At 39.3% G+C, this 18,780-nt stretch overlaps 1 long non-coding RNA gene and 1 pseudogene across 3 annotated transcripts; both read left to right on the top strand.

Annotated features, from left to right (window-relative positions):
- The first annotated feature begins 12,464 nt into the window (after positions 1 to 12,464).
- Positions 12,465 to 15,216, top strand: LOC109157249. Of its 3 annotated transcripts, none has more exons than XR_002050197.1 (8): positions 12,465 to 12,746; positions 12,830 to 12,972; positions 13,236 to 13,331; positions 13,430 to 13,585; positions 13,692 to 13,922; positions 14,264 to 14,398; positions 14,722 to 14,792; positions 14,977 to 15,216. It is a non-coding gene; the product is annotated as an uncharacterized LOC109157249 (long non-coding RNA). The 3 variants fall into 3 exon arrangements; XR_002050198.1 differs by having other exon boundaries at positions 12,830 to 12,976; XR_002050199.1 differs by lacking the exon at positions 12,830 to 12,972.
- Positions 15,217 to 15,300: 84 nt separating this feature from the next.
- LOC109157248 lies at positions 15,301 to 17,190 on the top strand (annotated as a pseudogene).
- Positions 17,191 to 18,780: the final 1,590 nt, after the last annotated feature.

Here is an 18,780-nt window from a genome sequence, read left to right as displayed (position 1 = left end):
CCAACGGACTCCGTTCATCGTGCCGTGTCTAGTTTGATGTTTCGGGTACCGTTCGTAGGTTAATGAGTCTTATATATTGCATGCTAGTTGAATTGGTATCCCGTTGACCTAGGTGGAAGAAATATGAACCCCTTAGGACCATATGTTTCGTTATACGCTTTCTCCCCCTTCCCAATGTGTTAATGTGGGTTGCATGTGCTTGCTATGTGTTATGTGTGCATGATACCCCAATTCGGTTGCGATCGAATTGGTTATTCCTGAGCTGCGGTTCAGAAGCTGGCTGCGGTCAGATTTACACTCTTGGGCTGCGGTCCACCGTTTGGTTGCGATCAAACGTTTCTACATGAGCTGCGGTTCATACTTTCCTGGCTGCGGTCAGATGACATACTCTTGGGCTGCGGTCCACTATTTGGTTGCGTTCAAACATTATGATGAGCTGCGGTTCATCGGTCGGTTGCGATCGACCCCTCCGTGTTGCGATACGGGGCAGGGTGCTGCGGGGCCGTGTCAGAGCTATATGCGCTGATCCTCATGTATGGGCATGCGATTGGCCCTGTGGCGCCAACAAAGTGTGCTATGTGTTGAGATATTGATGAGTTGTGACTATGAGTATCTTGGGGGATGTGACTATGGGATTTATGCTCGGGATTGTTTATATTGGGTTATGATTATTGATTCTGCTCAGCTTTATCTGTCTTGCCTGTTGTGGATTGTATACGCTTGTTATAACTGTTGCTTGTGCCTAGCCTTATCTGTCGAGTCATTCCCGGTTTTAAAAGCTAGAGTTCGTAGGATATATCTTCATGCTCAAAATGGTTTTCGTAGCATCTCTCGCATTGGAGTGGGTTACTAGCATCTCTCGCTGAACAGATATATTTGGCTTTCAGGCACAGAAGAATAAGTCACTGGAGCGCGCTAGAAATTGGAGCGTAGAAGTAGATAGTTTCCCTTTCGGCCTGCGTGCCATGCTTATGCATTTACATTATCAAGGATATTAGTTAGTTAGCCTGTGCACCTGAGTTCTCTAGCTCAGGTGTGGCATAGCACCCCGTACTCTTGTATTACGTTTTGGGATTTAACGAGATTTCACCTTTATTTTATAAGTTTTAAATGTCTTGAAATTTCGGGGTGTTACAATTAATTACAAGGAATTGTCGGTTTATCCTAGACAGAATTCGTCTTCTTGATTTTCTCCTGCGGGGTTTGCGTGGTCCTCGTTTTCTGGGGTTAGGTTCCCCTCCTCGAGGTTGCTCTCGTTCCCGAGGTCGGCTTGAGTGCGGCTCATGACGGATATTTTCCCGAGAGCGTCGTAGTTCCCTTGGTGGGTGGTGCCTCCGTGTTGACCTGTGGTGGTGGGGCGTGGCCTTTGGGGTTGAATGCACTGGAAGCCCTTGTGCCCTTCTTCTCCGCAGTTGAAGCATCGCCAGGGATTGCCCATGCAATCTTTCCCTTTATGGCTTTTGTTGCATTTTGGGCAAGGGAAGCTCCTTGGGTTTGCTTCATTGTTCCCTAGGGACGGTCTTTGGTTGGTCAGGTTGCTTGGTCTTGTGTTGGTGTCGTTCCTTGTTCTTTTTACCGGTGGTGCTCCCCCTCCAGTGTTCCTTTTTCGTATCTGTTCCTGAACCCCGCGCTGGAGTAGTTGGATTCGATAGAGATTGGCGGCACTGGAGTAAGCCTCGTTGAGTGTCCAAGGTCTGCTTACCACTAGGCTAGGAGTGTTTCTTGAAACCTCAAGGGAACACTTTCTTCTTAAAGCCCTACAAGTCCCTAAACCCACAAAAATCCCCAAATCAAAAAAACCCTTCTTCTTCTTCTTCTTCTTCTTCTTCCACACCCTCTCTCTCTCCCCCTTCTTTCCCTTTCTCTCCCTCTCGTCCGACCGCCCCCACGCCGGAACCCACGAATCACCACCGCCAACCACCCAGACCACGCTCAGCCGCACGCCGCCACCGGCCGAACGCCATCCGTCAGCCCACACCACCACGCCGCCGCCTAAACCGACCGCCCCACCATCACCCACGCTACGCCCAGCTGCAACCCGCTGCCACCACTGCCCAAAGCCGCCACTACGCCTTCGCCCTCGCCACACCAACACCGGAACCCACTTAGCCGCCACCTCCCTCGCAAAACGCCGCACCGCCGAGGGTCTCGCCGGAAAAACGTGCCGAAAAGTTCACCGGATCGTTTTACCACCAAGAAAGGCTTCACTATGCCGAAAAAGCCCCTCGGAACCCGCACCCCGGAATGGAACAACGCCGATTACACCGTGATCGGAGGTAAAGCCCTTGAACCCGACCAATTCTCTCCGGAATTGGTTGATATGCTTAGACACCAAGGGCTTTTGGATACATATCTCACCATCAAAGGGGATACGTATCCCGAATTGGTGAAGGAATTCTATCGACACCTTGTAGCCACCCAACGGGGTGATAAGCTAGAAATCACCACCAAGGTCCGCGGCAAAGAAATTATAGTTTCCGAAGGCCGTTTGGCCAAGCTCTTAAAATTGACCACCTCGGGTGTGTCAAACTATGACTGAAAGGGGTGGATTGATACTGAAAACACGGGGTACAAGGACTATCTCGGGTACCTACTCGGGAAAGAAGACAGATTCATCGCGGCCACACGACCAAATAGGAAGTGGCTATCGGCGGAGCAAAAGATATTGGTCATGATTATAACCGATAGTCTCCTGCTCACGAACAATAAGAGCAAGGACGTGGGGAGCTTAGAATGCGCCTTTGCCTATCTCTTGAAACATAAAGTCAAGTTCAACCTACCGGCACTCATGCTAAAACACATGGAGTTTTGCAAGACAAACAACCGACTTAGCCTAACCTACGGAATGATCCTAAGTTGGATCATGGAGAAAAAGGGGGTGGACCTAAGCCACACCGAGGTTAAAACCGCAAACGGCATGGTCTTTAACGCCCAGAATCTCCGCCGCAACGACATCTACTACACCGAAGGGGGACACTACCTCACCATCGAGGAAATTTGCCAAAAACCCGAGGAGGAACAAAGAGAATTGGTCGACCAATTAGACATCTCCAACAAGAAACTCAAGCGGGCAATGCAAGATTGTGGAATCCCGGGGGGGAATGAGGACCGGGAGGAGGACGACGAGCCTGGTCCGCCGTTACACCCACGATCAAGGGGGAATCCCAGGGAGCAAAACGAGGGCTCGATCAATGAGTGCATACTCGTACAACTCAACCGACAAAACCAAATCATGGAGGAAGGGTTCTCATCCTTGATCCGTACGACACGCGCGCTAGACCAGAGGGTGGTAGCAATCGAGGCCACTTTGGGCACTCGCGGGGCATCCAGCTTGGGAGCAGGAGACCGAGGTAGACCCAAAACCCTTCTATCACAACACCACCAGAAATCCAGTCTACCCCAGCTAAGGCGAAACGTGGGACCACAGTCCTAACTACGAGGCCAAAATGCGGGATGCCTAGGGGTGAAAGAATGGATTAACACACCGGGCTTCGGGGACGAAGCACCCTTGTAAGGGGGGGAGAGTGTAACACCCCGTGTTACGATCCCTAAAACCAATTAATCATTTAATTAATCACCTAAGAGAAAGAATTAAATCACAACAATTAATTAGAGAGGCCCACCATAGTCCACGGGCCCTTATCCATAATCCTAATCCTTAGTCCCAAAAGGAATAGAGTTAGTAAACCTATAGTAATTAGGCCAAAGTAAGACTCTTAGATATATAAATAGGGAACATAAGGAGGCACCAAGAATCCCCACCACAATAATCCCTCACCACACAAGAAGTTCCAAGAATTCCCCTAGGAGAAATCAAGAAAGAAGAAAGCTTCAAGAAAGACCCTTCATAGCCAAGGAATTAATTAAAGCTAAGAGGTAACCCATGTCTCAACAAAACCTATTTTTATAGCTATGATTCCCCTCTTGGGATTTCCCCATATTATTGTGTATTGATGATTTGTGATATTATTATTGATGATTGGTGGGATGATTCCATGGGTGATCTTGATGATGAGAGGTTCTTTATAATTGTGGTGTTCTTGACGATTATACAACGTTCTTGATAATTATATGGTGTTCTTGATGATTATATGAGGTCCTTGATAGTTATATGATATTCCTACCGAATCTTGATTTTGGAAGATGAATTGTGTTCTTGTTGATTTAAAAATAATTAGAACCCTAGGTATATCGTGGAATTCGTATGGTATTATTCTTGGTATATTGGGTGGGAATTCACATGATTGGGTGTTAATTATGTTTAGAAAAGCATGATAGGTTATGTGCCATATGTTTCTTGATTTGGATCCGTTAATTGTCTACGTATGTTATCAATTACGTTTGAAAGTGTCTAAGCATGGTTTCGGGTTCCACAAAGGTTCCCGGGGCGTTTTTGGTGAAAAAGAGTCAGTGGGGGGTAGGTGGGGGTAGGGGACCCGCCACCTACCCCCGGCCTCCTTGGGCAACGCCGGTAGCGGGCAGCCGGCGGGCGGGCAGCTGCCCGCCGGGCACCCGCTGCCCGGATTAGCTACCGCCGGTAGGCAGCCGACGGGTGAACCCTCACCCACCGGCTACCCGCTGGTTTGCACCCCGCCGTGGGATTTTGGCTTCCCCGTTTGATGTTCCCCCGACCCCCGTGGTGGCCCAACGGACTCCGTCTATCGTGCCTATGTCTAGTTTGATATTTCGGGTACCGTTCGTAGGTTGTATGAGTCTTATATATTGCATGCTAGTGAATTGGTATCCCGTTGACCTAGGTGAAGGAAGTATGAACCCCATAGGATTATTCTTAGTATGTGAAGGATCACGCATAGGTTTTGTTATACGTTTTCTCCCCCTTCCCAATGTGTTAATGTGGGTTGCATGTGCTTGCTATGTGTTATGTGTGCATGATACCCCAATTCGGTTGCGATCGGATTGGTTATTCCTGAGCTGCGGTTCAGAAGCTGGCTGCGGTCAGATTTACACTCTTGGGCTGCGGTCCACCGTTTGGTTGCGATCAAACGTTTCTACATGAGCTGCGGTTCATATTTCCTGGCTGCGGTCAGATGACATACTCTTGGGTTGCGGTCCACTGTTTGGTTGCGATCAAACATTATGATGAGCTGCGGTTCATCGATTGGTTGCGATCGACCCCTCCGTGTTGCGATACGAGACAGGGTGCTGCGGGGCCGTGTCAGAGCTATATGCGCTGACCCTCATGTATGGGCATGCGATTGGTCCTGTGGCGCCAACAAAGTGTGCTTATGTGATGAGATATGGATGAGTTGTTGTTATGAGTACCTTGGGGTGTGACTATGGATTTATGCTAGGGATTCGTATATGTTGGGTTAGGGATATTTATTGTGCTCATCTTTATCTGCCATGCCTGTTTGTAAACTGTATATGCTTGGTATAATTGTCGTCTGTGCTTAGCTCTATCTGTTGAGTCTATCCCCGTTTTAAAAGCTAGAGTCTCGTAGGATATATCTTCATGCTTCAAAATAGTTTTCGTATATCTATATATATCTCTATATATAATGTATTTCAACGCGTTGGAGTGGGTTACCAGCATCTCTCGCTGAACAGATATATTTGGCTTTCAGGCACAGACGAGTAGATCACTGGAGCGCGCTAGAGATTCGAGGCATAATGTAGATAGTTTCCCTTTCGGCCTGCGTGCCATTTACATTATTACGGAATTTAGTTAGTTAGCCTGTGTATCTGAGTTCTCCAGCTCAAGTGTGGCATAGCACCTCGTACCTTTATGTTTAACAATGCTCTGTTTGGGATTTAATAAGAGAATACCTTTATTATATAAGTCTTTAAAAGTTTTAAAAATCTGGGGTGTTACATTCGTAGGTTAAACGAGTCTTAGGGATTGCATGCTAGTGGAATTGGTAACCCGTGGACCTAGGTGGAAGTTATATGAGCCCTTAGGAACTATTCTTAGTATGTGAATGAGCACATGTAAGCTTAATTGTACGTCTCCCCCTTCCCTATGTGAATTATGTGTTATTATGTGCTATTATGTATTACGTGATGCATGACCCCAACTTGGTTAAGATCAATTGGGCTATACGGGCAGTTGAATGGGCTGAGAACCATCCCAACTGTTAACCAGGCCGATTAAGATCGGTCAGGGATATTATTATAGGACTAAGGTCCACTATACGGGCAGTTGAATGGGCTGAGAACCATCCCACCTGTTAACCAGGCTGGTAGAGACCGGTCAGGTATATAAAGATTATGTATAGGACTGAAGGTCCACATGGGCCTCGGTGATATGACCCACCGACCGGGACGCGCCAGGCGGTATGGGGCCAACAAGCCGAGGAAGGTTGTAGTCCACCGACCTGAGTAATCAGGCGGTGTTTAGGGCTACGACTGGCTGCAACCCACTGAGTGGTGGGACATCGGTATGTAGGACCGTAGTCTCCGAGGATCTTTGCCCACCGACTGAGTTTAGCTCAGCGGTGTGTCGGGCTTGATCCGCTACAACCCACCGATTGTGCGCATAAACGGTGTGTAGGGTCGTAAGTCCCCTCTTGTAAAGGGGATCGCGGTCCACTGACTGGGCGCGTCAGCAGTGTGTCGGATCGTGGTCCGACGTTGAGTTCGTCAGCGGTTCTCAATGGGTTGGTTGCGATCAACTCCCCTCGTACCGCGGTACTGAGGTAGGGTGCTGCGGGGTCATGTTAATGCTATAGGCATTAACCCTCATGTTCGGGGCATGTGATTGGTCCCGTGGAGCCATCAATGATTATGTGATATGAATGATGGTTGAATGATGATGTGGATTGGAATTGAGGAGTGGCTTGTGACCGTAAATGTGTATTCCTTGTAATGTTATTTCTACTTTACTTCTTATTGTTGTCTGATGTGCTTGCCCCTAACTGCAGAGTTTATTCCTGGTTTTAAAATTAGTGTCTCTTAAGTATATATCTTCCTACTTCGAAATGATTTTTGTATATCTATATATATATCTATCTATACTATATTTCAACGCGTTGGAGTGGGTTACCAGCATCTCTCGCTGAACAGATATATTTGGCTTTCAGGCACATAGGAGTAGACACTGGAGCGCGCTAGAGACTTGGAGCGTAGAGTAGATAGTTTCCCTTTCGGCCTGCGTGCCATGCTTATGTATTTACATTCTTGAGGATATTAGTTAGTTAGCCTGTGCACCTGAGTTCTCTAGCTCAGGTGTGGGATAGCACCCCGTACTCTTTTATATTATGTTTTGGGATTTAATGAAAAATTTCGGGGTGTTACATCCTCCATCTGCACGCTCATCAAAAGTCTTTAGATATGTTTTACCATTATTAAGAATAAAGCATTTGATACCAAAAGTATGAAAATAGTTGAGTTTAGGTTTTCTCCCTTTCCATAATTCGTACGGAGTTTTGTTGTAAGACTTGTGTATCAAGCTTCGATTTTGCATATAGCATGTGGTGTTGATTGCTTCAGCCCAATATCTTTTAGGTAGCACAGCTGACGTAATCATCACACGTGCGGCTTCTTTTAACGTTCTATTTCTTCTTTCCGCTACACCATTTTGTTGTGGTGTACGTGTGGCAGATAATTGATGTAGAATTCCTTGAGAGTTGCAGTAGGCTTGAATTACTTGATTCACGAACTCGGTTCCACGATCAGTTTGAATTTTTGCAATTTTTAAGTCTTTCTCGTTTTATAGCAGCTTTAGTTGTTCCAGTAGCTTTTGTTCCACTTCATTTTTCTTCTTGAGAAACATCGTCCATGTGTACCTGGAAAAATCATCAACAACAACAAGTGTATATTTCTTACCACTTATACTAACTGGGTCTACTGGACCGAATAGATCCATGTGCAGTAGAATTAGTGGTCTTGCTGTAGATTCTTGTATCTTGGATTTGAATGATGATTTGATTTGTTTTCATCTTTGGCAAGCATCACATTTTTTGATCTTTCTTGTAGACAATGTCGGGTAGACCTTCAACGATTTTATTCCTTGCGAGCTTATTGATGGTCTTGAAATTCAGATGATTTAATCTTTTGTGTCATTCCCAACTTGTTGCAGTTGAATTTGTTGCCATCAAGCATATTGATTCTTTGGTTGTACTCCAGTCAACTACGTACATATTTTTCTTCCTTGTTCCTTCGAGCACAACTTCTCCCGTAGAATCATTTTTCACTTGACATTTTTCTTTGAAGAACTCTACTAGATATCCCTTGTCATAAAATTGACTTGTACTTAACAAGTTAAATTTTAGACCTTCAACAAAGGACACCTCTTCAATTTTTAGACCATTGTGGGATATTGTACCAATTCCTTTGGTTATGTCATAACGTTCATTTCCACCGAACACGACTTTTTGTCCTTCGATATTTTTAAAGTTCATAAGACTCGATTTATTTCCAGTCATGTGTCTAGAACATCCACTATCGAAGTACCAAATTTCCTGTAAATAAATTACACATTTTTAGGTACCCAACATGACTTCGGTCCTCGGGTGTTAGTCATTTTTGGTACCCAAATCCATCTTGTACTCACTGATCTAAGTTTAGGTGATTGGTATCCATAAAACATTTTATAATCATAGCTAATTTTCGAAAACATTTTTTGTGCTGGTTTTTAAAAATTGACTCGATTTTTTAGCACTTGGGAAGAAGATTGTTTGAGCCTGTGAAAGGCATTAAATCTGGACTTAGTCCATGATTTAATATCATCAAACCAATCATGTTTAGAGGGATAAAATCTCCCTGCCCCAATTCTCGGAGTTCTTCCCATTCTCCTATGAGGACTTTGTGCACTTGACTCATTGCATATTTCCATTTTGGAACAAACTTTTGCCTTTGTTCAAACTGCTTTGGCGAACTATATTGAATTTGAGGCTTCGGCCTAGCAATACTATTTTTGGCATTAGCTTGGTAACCAATTCCTTGTCTCATTGTGCTATCTTGACCTTTTGCAAATTTTACTACTTGGACTTTATTATTTAAAGCAGTAGTAGAATTGGTCAATTTTTCGGAGGCTTGAGAACACGATGAATCATAACCAAGTCCAGTTTTATCACTTGAGGGTTTTTGCATATTTACCATTTTGTCCATACTTTTGGATGAATGTGTAAATGTTGCTATAACCTCTCTAAGATTGTGTTCTCTCACTTCCCTTGATTTACACTCTTCTTGAAGACAAATAATTTTAGCCTTCAAGTCTTTCACTTCAAATAGAGCATTTTGCAATTTTTCATTTAATTCATCTTTTTCAAGAATTAGAAAATTATTGCGCTCTTTGAGTTGAGAGTGAGTGTCCATTACGGTTTGACAATCTTTCATTAAGTGAAAGATGAACTCTCTAGAGAATGAAGAATTTACAGAGTCATAAGATTTAGATGTTACCTCATCTTCTTCATTTTCATTTGCTATAAGACACATGTCTTCGTAGGATGATGTGTTGGAGATACTCATGCAAAACATTGCATTGTCATCTTTTGAAGTGTCACTTTCATCACTTGAAGATTCCTCTGACTCATTTGTTTCTAATGGGTCACTAATAAGTGCTTTTCTTCTTTCCTTGTTGAATCTTTTGTCTTTGGTCTTGAATTCTTCCTATTGAGAGGGTTAGAGATATTTGTATATCGACTTTTACTTACCTTGGGGTGTGCAAAATTTGCTGCAAAATGTCCAGGCTTTCTACAATTGTAACACAAATTTTAATCTTCTTCAACTATTTCTTTCCTCGGGCTTTTCATCATTGTTTTCCTTGTGGATTTTTCTTGTAGTTGCTCATCTTCATGAATTTCCTAAATTTCTTGACAAAGAGAGAAAATTGATCATTAGGCAATAATTCATTATTTTGTACTGACCTTGATGTTGACGGTTGCTTGACTATGTGTGAATTGTTCTTTTCTTCATGATCTTCCTCTATCTTCGACTTCGTCTCAAACTCATAAGCCTTTAGATCGCTAAAAATCTTGTCGGTTGATAAGGTCTTTAGGTCTCCATGATCGCGCATGGCCGTGACCTTCATATCCCAAGTAGATTGTAGTCCACGTAGGATTTTGAGTGAAATTTCCTTTTGATTAATGTCTTTTCCAAGATTATTAATTTCTCCTAAGATTTTAGCAAATCTTGTCTCCATGTCGGTAATATTCTCGCTGCTTATCATTTTGAAATCTTCGAATTTCTTTAATGCTATAATGAGTTTATTATCCTTTTCTTGTTCGTTTCCTTCACCAACTTGAATGAGCGTTTCTCAAACTTCTTTTGCGGATTGACATTTTCGAACTTTTGGAAATATCGTGTCATCGATAGATTTGAACAAAATATCCTTGGCAATATTGTCCAAGTTATTTCATGTTCTATCTTCTCGAGACCATTCCACTTTAGGTTTTGGAAGGTATTGCGGAGTGTCACTTGTTTGTACGAATGCAGTGTTTATTTGCATGATTTCAATAGGACCATTTGTAATTACTTCCCACATTTCATCGTGTAATGCGGATAAATGTATCTGCATACGAATTTTCCAATCATCAAACTTTTCTTGGGAAAATAATAGATTTTGGGCAAGAGCCATATCTCTTTTCATCATTTTGATTTTTGAGATTTTTCTAGCAGTCACAATTGACACAAATAGACAACTGCTCTGATACCAATTCTTGGTCCCGATATGGTGGTAAAAAGTCTAGAGGGGGGGGGGGGGGGGGGATTGTAACACCCCAAATTTTATAACAAAATTTTCATTAATTTCAATACTTCTTCTCAATTAAAAGTTCAATAATACTCTAGCGGAAACATTAACTAACCAAAATAAAGGGTGTTACCGCCACACTTAGGCAACCATCAACCTAAGTGCTAAGGCTAATTTACAACATCAACTAATATATCAAAATCAACTTAATACATAAAACTGAAATCACTATACGACAATATTTTCCTCAAAATTTCAAATAAATAAACTTTATTCCATCTCAACTTGATTCCACCCCGATTTACTATCCATGTTCACCTGTAATAAGAATTTCACACAAAAATAGAATATAGACAAAATTAGCATAAGCTATGTAAGTTCCATTCACCCCGTAAAATAATAGGCTTGGATTTTATATAATTTTCAAAATAAAAACTTATAAATTCTTATACTTTCGCAAACCATATATATATATATTAAAAATATATATGTATACTTTTGTGCAATTAACATAGTAGAGACTTACCAAGTATTACTTAGTAAGTAATCATTTTTCAAAATATTCCACGTCATTTTTCCAAAATGTATCATATTTATCAAGGAGGAGTAGATACCGAGTGTAGAGTCTTTAAGCTCTCAACTTAACGACCAAGAGGCATCTCATAAGCCAATCATGAAAATAATTTAGAATTTCAATGTGAGTTCTACCGGCTCACTCCGGTTTCCATATCTAAGACAAATTCCAAATCTGTGAGTTCATCCGGCTCACTCCGGTATAATAAAAATATTTTTGTGAGTTCTCCCGGCTCACTCCGGTAGAATGACCAAATTTCCAATCAGTTGGTTGTGAGTTTTCCGGCTCACACCAGCACCAAATATCATCATCCTCCAAGATTAAAATATGTATGTGTATATACTTTCATGTAAAAATATTTCTTTTCCAAACTTTAATAATATGAACGTGAAATAATAATAAGATTTCACCACATATATAAATGGTGTAATTTGTCAAAATAACACTTTTTGGAAATTGATCGCATTTGATCATTTTTTTTATATATAAATATCAAAAATTCCAAGCCAATCATTTACACAACACACGGGTTCGACACGTCGAAACCCATTCTCGATACTTCGAGAATCACCACTCGCAACGTTACCATTTATCGATAAATGTACTTGTGTCACCATAATATTATAATCACATAATATCACACATAATTTATGAAATCATATAAATTTAATTTATATAATATCATATCATAACCACATTCACACATTATAAAAACATATATATACTTTAGAGAAAATATAAAATTTTAGTGAACATGAAATCTTACCAAAATGATAATTCCTAGCAATTTCATAAACCGCCAAACCTCCAATTCCTATCTTTCTTTCTCTCCTTCACTTTCTTCTTTCTTTTCGTCTCTTTTCTTTCTTTTTCTTTTTCTTTCTTTTTCCCTTCTGCCGATTCATTTCGCTACATACACTGCTGGAAATTTTCGTTTTTCCGACCTCTTTTCCGACCACTCGAAAAATTGGTCACAAAAACTGGCTTTTTTTCGTTTTTTTCGTCAAAGAGTTACTGCAGTCGGAGATTCGTCGAAAGTTCCGACCACTTTTACGAAGTGGTCGGTATTTCCCGGAAAATTTTTGCCAATTTTTAAAACTGATCTCATTTGCCAACCACCAAATACGGTGGTCGGAAGTCTTTTTTTTTTTTTTTTTTTTTTTTTTCTTTCGAAAACGCAAACAGGCCCAAAATACATTTATAATTTATTAGCTCTTTTGCACAACTGCCCTAGATCATTTACGCTGATGAAGCCCTCGATTCTCTTAGCATCTGCGATCTAAACCTCTCCTCAATTGACTACGCAGATTTAAATCTTCTCCTACCCAACTCTTTTCCTTGAACGACGGCACCTTCTCCTCCCTTGCTCTTCTACCGATTGACGATGCCTTCTCCTCCTTAGATCTTCTCCTCGATCGACAACGTCTTCTCCTCCTTAGCTCTTCTCCTCGATCAACAACGCCTTCTCCTCCTTAGCTCTTCTCCTCGATCGACGTCTTCTCCTCGATCGACGACGTAATGGTTAGGGTTCTGTATTTCTTAATCTATTGTTAGGGTTCTTTATTTTATAATCTATAGTTTTTAGTTATTTTTCATATAATTAGGGAGGTATAAAAGAACAAAGCTCCGGATCTGATTCGAAATAATTAGGGCATTGGCCTTCACTTCGAATTGGGGAAAATAGCTTCTTCAGGAAAATCTATCAGGCATTCAGGCAGGCTATCTATGATAGAGAATCCAGAAAATAGTATGTATGACTTTCTACTTGTATTGATACATGCATTTTGCTATAAAAAAAAAAAAGATGAGGATTATATATATGCTATAAAAATGTGGATGATGAATATGTTCTAGAGTGAATTTTACTTTTGACATTTAAGTTACGTTGTGTTTGTGGTTTATACAAATGGTTTGCACTTGAGTTGGGGTGATATATATGTTTATTATTGGTTGTTTTCCTTTGGTTTAATGACTAAATTTACACTTATCCTTTTTATTTTTCCCTGAAAGGCTTTGAGTACAATAAACATTGGAGAAGAGTCTGAAAAGCTAAATGGTTGGGTTGTTTATTTTAATTTGGAAATCGAATATGGAAATCCTCCACAGGTATTTGGGAACAAAAATGTTCGATGTTGGTAGATTCTTCTTTTAAGTCTATTTTTTTCTCTTTTCCTGTATGTGCTTAGAAATGTGATCCTCTTCAGGAAGCGGTTATGAAAGTGTTTCAAAGAGCATTGCAGTATTGTGATTCGAAGAAGGTGCAGCTGGCTTTATTGGGTGTGTATGAACGGACTGAGCAGCACAAACTGGGTGATGAGCTGCTAGAGAAAATGGTGAAGAAGTTCAAGCATTCCTGCAAGGTAGTGATGCCTGAAGCCCTGAAATGACTTGCGAAATCTCGTGGTTATGCTCTACTTTTATTGTTTGTAATTATTAATAGTATTTTTATTGTAATTATTCATTCAGGTTTGGCTGTGGCGTATACAGTGGGCATTAAAGCAAAACCACGACAACAGTTAGTCTATTGTAAACTGTGCTCACGTATGTCTGCCCAGGCATAAGCACATAAAATTTATAACACAAACAACAATTCTGGAGTTTAAATGTGGGGTGGCTGATAGGGGAAGATCCATGTTTGAAAAAATGCTTAAGGAGTATCCAAAACGAACCGACTTGTGGAGTGTTTATCTTGATCAGGTATGCTCGTCTCGTCTCGCCTCTCCTCTGAAGCTTTATATATATGTATCAAAGTTTTTGTTATTCAATTCACTTGAAAAGGCAGCAATGTTTGTTTTGTTTAACAATTATTTTTGTTTCAAGGCTTCCATAGGAATATGTTTAAAAAGGAAAATTATACTCAAAGATATGTCAGTGTTATTGTAAAATGGGTCTCTGCTAATTTCAATGCATTTTAACTTTGGAAAACATACATTTTATCCAAGATCAGGAAATGATGTAATGTTGTGTATAATAAACATTTACATATTTGCTTCAGATGTTATAGCACTAATAAATAACATCCACATTTATCTTTCTAGATCTGAACTTGGCTTAGATCTTGAGTCTGACATAAGCTCGATGTATCATATTGAACAAGTTGTCAAGTATAGAGTTGTCAGTTCTAGCCCTGCTTCAAGACGAATTGTCCTCAGTTTTACAACAAGACCAATGAGGTTTGTTTTCCTTGGTTTATATTTAAAATTAGACAATACACTTGAGTTAAGATGTGTTTGTGGTTTATACAAATGGATTGATAGAAAACTGAACATTGTTATGTTGTAGATGTAACCTTGATTTCTATTACTGATCGAGTTGGGGTGGTACGGTGAATAATATATATATATATATATATATATATATATATATATATATATATATATATATATATATATATATATATAAAATAATAATAATAATAATAATAATGTTATACTTTTAAAAGTCTTACATTAAATATAATTGTTGAACATATGATGAATTGTTTTCCTTGCATTAGCCCTTCCCGTAAGGAAGCCATCAGGGATTATGATGAGGATCTGCTTCATGGATCAGATGTTTCTTCATCAGGTATTAGTTCGTCAATAATTAAGAATTTAATCGATAGATTATCATTCTATATATGTGTTGTTGAATCATTGTATATTTAATTTATATGATGGAAGATTTTAGATTTACAATAACATCTTTTATGATATGATCTTCTGGATATGTTAATAATTATATATATATATATATATATATATATGTGCAGAACATCAAAGGAGGAAAGGAGGTTCTTTGATAGGGAATTATAGGGAAAGTAATGGGCAAAGGAGCAATGTGGCACGTAGTTTCACCTTCAAGGAACTCGCAATAGCCACCCAAAAATTTTAAGGAATCCAATCTACTAGGAGAAGGTGGGTTCGGGAGCGTGTACAAAGGAGTCTTCGTCTCCCAATTGGCAAACGATCCAAGCATATCATATAGCTAGCTAGCTAGTTTGATATTTTGTTGCATGTGGTGTTTTATATATATATATATATATATATATATATATATATATATATATATTTGCTTGTTTTCCTTTTAGGTGCAAATGGCTTCTACCTTTGTTGGCATGTTTTTAGCTGGTTCATTGGCTGCTCCTAGTAGCTGCATGAAGGACAACAGGCTTGCAATTTCTTCAAGCTCATTTGGGAGGAGGAAAAATGTTGTTCTATGCAAAACACGCCCTTGCCAAATAACAGCTGCAGCCAAGGAGTTGTATTTCAACAAGGATGGATCAGCTATTAAGAAACTCCAAGTAAGTATTGTTTTGACTATGCTTGTGGATTTTTTTTTTTTTTTGTGAATTTTTCTGGACTGTTGTTAATGTTATTTTTTGCTGTTTCAGATTGGTGTTAATAAGCTTTCTGATCTAGTTGGGGTCACATTTAGTCCCAAGGGAAGGAATGTTGTTCTTGAGAGCAAGTATGGTGCTCCAAAAATTGTCAATGATGGAGTTACTGTGGCTAGAGGTATATATGATCTAAACCAGTACTCTGTTTTTTTAGTAATGGTGCATTCTGCTTTATTATGTTTAGCAATTAAGTTTATGTTATCAAACTCAGGTGTTTTTCACATTTACGAATTGTACATTAAATTTTTTTTTTCCGAGTAATAAAAATGGATTTGGTTAGCACTGTAACAAATTATCCCTATTGTTTTCCATTTACTGATGGGTATTGGTGATATATTTTTGGTCTGTCCCATTATTTTTCTACACTGTAGACATAGATATATTTCTGTCCTTTTTTTGGTTCTGAAGTAAGTTAAGTGCAATAACTCTGATTATGATTATCTCTTATAGGTTGAGCTGGAGGACCCTGTGGAGGGAACATAGGTGCTAAGCTGGTAAGACAAGCTGTTGCCAAAACCAATGACTTGGCAGGTGATGGGACAACAACATCTGTTGTTCTTGCACAAGGCCTAATTGCTGAAGGTGTCCAGGTATATATGAAAAATTCATAGGTTGCTAAGTTGCTTCAAATTATATGGACATGCTGTAAGTCATGGAACTCTTTTTATACAAATTGATATTCTGTTTGCAGGTTGTTGCAACTGGTGCAAACCCTGTCTTGATCACTAGAGGAATTGAGAAGACCACAAAAGCTTTAGTGTTTGAGCTGAAAAACATGTCAAAAGAGGTAAAGAAGCTAACACTTGTGCCAAGTGATTGATATTGTCCAGCCTATATTTGTTTACCAGAGGTGTAGTAGTAGTAGTAGAAAGGGTTAAAAGGCAAATGGCAAACCAAAACTGTGGGTTACATTTCACCATGCTTTGTAACTGATAGTGAGAAAATGGCTGTTGAATATGAGAACTGTAAGGTAAGTGGTTTTCTTTGAACTTCAATGTTCATTAATTGTTTAAATGCATGTCTCTAGTACGGTTTGTTGATATGTAATGATGAGTATGTTGGTGCAGTTACTATTGGTTGACAAAAAAATAACAAATGCAAGGGATCTTAATAATGTATTGGAAAGTGCCATCAGAAGTGGCTTTCCCATTTCCCATTCTGATAATTGCTGAAGATATTGAACAAGAAGCTCTTGCAACCTTGGTGGTGAATAAACTTAGGGGTGCATTGAAGGTTGCTGCTCTCAAAGCTCTTGGTTTTGATGAATCTGGAGAGCAGGAAGGGCAGGTGAATTGCTTATCTAATTGTGTCATGAATAATCTTTTTTTTTTTTGAGAATTTTTATTTACCACGAGTTGCTATATTCTCCAGGAATTACTGGTGTTGTTGTAATGCTTTATGATCCTAAGAAGTCCAACATTTCTAGGATAGAAAGGGAATCTGGTGTTAAGTTTGGATGCGGAAACAATTGCTACAAAACCTTATTAGCATGCATGTTTAGCTAATATTTTGACAAATGTATTTTTGATGGTGAAACAATTGCTACACCTTGATTTAAATGATTGACTAATGTTTAATTTCCTTAAATTGTTAATTGTATTGTAGAATTTAATATTATGGTGCTGAAATTTGTATAATTGTAACAGGTTTAATTCATTTGATATTTGTAGAATTTTAAGTTCTTATTTTTTTTGTTAGTAAATCTTACCGACCACCTAGTGGGTGGTCGGTAATTCAAATTTTTTTAATTTTTTCTTTGTAAATCTTACCGACCACCGGTGGATGGTAATTCCGACCAATTACCGATCACTAGTGGTAGGAAATATGCTCTCTTTATCCGACAACTAATAGTTCCGACCTCCTAGTAAAGAAGTCGGTATTTCGACCACCTTAAGTAGTTGTCGGTAACAGCGAGGGTGTTTTTTCCGAATCCATAAAGTGGTCGGTAAGTTGGTCGGAAACTGCATTATAATCAATCAATTATAATCACTGCCAATCATTACAATAATATTCTAATCAATCATTATATTATTCTGACTGCTAATCAAGTATTTCACCTATTTAATTATTCAATTCTTAAACTCCGCTGAAATAAAAACAAAAAGACCATTTTGCAAATTAAGTAGCTTTGAAAATAAATTGTTTTAACCAAATTTGAACCCACAACCTCTCACAAGAAACTCAAAGCTTAATACATCAAGCCAAATCACATCCTGTGGTTTATTTCGAAAGAAATATATATATATATATATATATATATATATATATATATATGTGTGTGTGTGTGTGTGTGTGTGTGTGTGTGTGTGTGTTTGTGTATCGTTTTTCCTAAAATTATATTGTTGCTTAAAATTACCGGGTGTCACAAGGATAGATTTTTTAAACTTTTTTCAAGATAAATAACATTATGGTAAATTCAACTCCAAGTAACAAATAAATAAACAAGTATTTAATTTTGATTGCACAGCGGAATAAATATATGTAAAGTGTTATGCCAAAATAATAAATTGGATCACATGCAGAACGTTAGATATGCTCAGATGATGTGTAAGAATAGCTAGAATATCTTGAATATTTAAAGGAGATGGTTCACTCAATATTTAAAAAATATTATTCAAGATTGTGTATAAGACATCGTGCGAAATCAATCGTGTGATAAATGTCACATGCAACACGTCAAAATTGCTTAGAATACTCTAAATGTTAAGCATAGAAAGTTTGAGTTACATGCACACGTGAAAACACACTAAACCCGAATGATTAAGATCAACAATGAATAGTAAATAGGTTAGTCAAATACTAAGTAAATAAATAAAATGTATTAAGTAAGTGCGGTATTTAAATGAGAGAGAGAATTTATAGTGGTCTGGAAGTGTCGTAATCTTCCTAGTCCACTTTACTCCTTTCGCGTCTAGGAGTAATTCACTATTTTCCACACACAGTTACAATAGTGAATAAGTGCTACACAAGCACTTCTTCGGATGTCTTGCACACAGCTACACCCAACTCCGAGTGTCTCGCACACAGCTACACTCAACTCCGAGTACTTCGCACACAGCTATACTCAAACGCCAACTAAGTGCGTTGCACACAGGTACACTTAGCAACTATGAGTGTTTTGCACACAGCTACACTCTCTAGAGTATTTTGCACACAGCTATACTCTTTATACAATTA

The sequence above is a fragment of the Ipomoea nil genome, unplaced genomic scaffold (assembly GCF_001879475.1).
Source record: "Ipomoea nil cultivar Tokyo-kokei standard unplaced genomic scaffold, Asagao_1.1 scaffold2779, whole genome shotgun sequence".
Taxonomy (NCBI): Eukaryota; Viridiplantae; Streptophyta; class Magnoliopsida; order Solanales; family Convolvulaceae; genus Ipomoea; species Ipomoea nil.
This window is presented reverse-complemented; position numbering and strand designations above follow the sequence as displayed.